Below are 2,511 nucleotides of genomic sequence, written 5' to 3'. Positions count from 1 at the left end.
GCTGACAGCTCCTCTCAGGGAGAGGTAAATTTTAGTTGCTAATATGTCATTGTGAGCTGAGAAAGAGGAAGCAATTATAACAAAAGAAGAAGTGATAGTAGCTAAAAAGAGACATGGATTGGTGGAGTGTTGTTATTCTGCATGAGATAGTCTGAACTGAGTATACCAAAAAGAGAAAAGGGCAGTAGAAATGGTGCCAATGGAAGGAATTGGGCAATTAATAGAGTAGAAAAAGACCTTTTGAAAGAAAATAAGAGGACGGAATCCATAGCGAAGACAACAACCTTGAACTTACCTAGTTCACCAAAACTATATCAAATAGCAAATATACAATGAGAAAGTTTATGGTGGGTAAGAAAGACAGAGGATTCTTAACTTGACTCCTACTTTCTCTGTAAAGAAGGAGACCATTCATCTGTCAGTATCTGTCATATAGATGATTAGGAAGGAAGCTTTGAGAACAGTGGTAAGGTTTTAAAAAGTAGTTGTGGGAACTCAGAGCTGCAGAATGTACCAGAAGAATGACTAGGAAGTTCTGTGGTTCCTGCTGGGTGGGAACCTTAATCCCTAGGTTGTGTTCAGAAGCTCAGAGTCAAAAGCCATGAATCCTAAAAAATGATTTTATTCAAATGGATGTAGGTCTTTGGTGGTAATAAGAGAGTGGTTTGAATTATAGGTTAAAGCTCATGGTGATTACAGATGAAAGTACAGTCAGGAGAAGCCTGACAGAAAGCAATAAAGGATTCAGGCAAAGTTTCTCAAACAGTTCTCTGTGGTACCAGAATTATCTAAGATGTTCATGAAATGTGGATTACTAGGCACTGGACAATCAGAATCTCTGGGGTGGCCTCAGAAACTGGCATATTTACATGCTCCTCTGCTGATTGTTAGGTTCATTAAAGTCTGAGAATCCTTGGCTAAAGGGAAATTGTTGATGAAGTTGCCAAATAGGTGTGTGGGAATAAGCTAGTAGAAGAGCTTTTAAAATAAGATGCTATATCCAAAGTGTTGTTGTTAGTCTGCTTCTACTCATGATGAGACCATGAATAGAACACTGCCCAATCTTGCACCATCTTCAGGATCACTGGTATGTCTGAGTCCATTGTTCCAACTATTGTGTAGTGCCTTCCAACACAAAGGGCTCCTCTTCCAGTACTATATCAGACAATATTCTGTTGTGGCCCATAGGGTTTTCATTGGCTAATTTTCAGGAGTATATCAGCAGATCTTTCTTCCTAGTTTGTCTTAGTATGAAACCTCTACTGAAATCTGTCTTTGGTGAAACCTGTCCATCACGGGTGACCCTACTGTTGTTTGAAATACAGATGGCATAGCTTCCAGCATTATAGCAACACTCAAGTCACCACTGTACAACAAACTGACAGAGGTGGTAGATCCAAAGTGTGGGATATAAATATTAAAGGGTTGTGTCCAGTCCCAGTGAGGCCATCATTATGGAGGGCTGAAATGGTAAGTGAAGTTCAATGAGGCCTCATTGGTCCAGGAATTGTGAGGCAAGGTTGCTGCATAAGTTATTCCCTAGCCACTGAAGTCAGCCTGGTTGGGGACAGAAATAGGCTTGGTTGACTGATGACCAGTACATTAATAAAGGGACCCACTGCCATAGAGTTTATTCTTTCACACACATAGCAATTTCCATAGGGTTTCTAAGGCTGTAAATCTTTGTGGAAGCAGTCTGCCTCATTATTCTCCTCTGGAGCAGCTGGTGGGTGCAAAACACTGATCTTTCAGTTAACACCCCAATGTCTTAACCACAGCACCACCAGAGCTCCTTCTTAATAAAGAGAAGAGGAACAAAAAGGGATAAATTATAGCAATGACAGCAGAATGGAAGGTGTAATGTTTGGAAGTGACATTCTCTCTTCTGACTTTCACTACATTAGATGTGGAAAGAGAAGCTCACTTGAAAAATCATAAGAGGAAGCATGTCCTTAGACAAATCCAGATTGTAATCAGGACCAGGATTGGCATTCTATGAAGAGTCATCAAGGAGAGAGGCACCCGTTTCTTTTGGAACATGAATGACAGACGGCACAAAGGAAAATTTAAAGAGAAGAAGGTAGTGAAAGAAGGAATTGGGAAAGGGATTCTGGAGAATTCAGAGATTGTGTACCAGAAGAGGCTAAATGGCCAATGGCCTTTGGGGCATTGGATGATAGGATTTTGGGGCTTGCAGAATTAGCTGGAGTCACAGTTGCAAACAGGTCTCGGATTAAGAAAAGTCAGTGATATCTAAAACCTAGGGTTGCTTCATTAAATGATAATTATAACAGATTGGCCTTTGCCCTGTGGTCCAACTAGAATAAGCTATTTCAATCCTCAGGAGGATCTTATCTCAGATGTGCTAGTGAAGATATTGGATAGTTCCTCAGGACTTCATGTAAGAAGCATAACAAGGTGGCTCTTAAGGATGGACAAACAGGAGAGAATTTCAGATGGGTGAATGGCACAGCAAAAACATGAAGAAGGGGGAAAAAAAAAAAACATTTA

Source organism: Orycteropus afer, unplaced genomic scaffold (assembly GCF_000298275.1).
Source record: "Orycteropus afer afer isolate SDZICR_OR568_19922 unplaced genomic scaffold, OryAfe1.0 scaffold00077, whole genome shotgun sequence".
NCBI classification, from domain to species: Eukaryota; Metazoa; Chordata; class Mammalia; order Tubulidentata; family Orycteropodidae; genus Orycteropus; species Orycteropus afer.
This window is presented reverse-complemented; position numbering follows the sequence as displayed.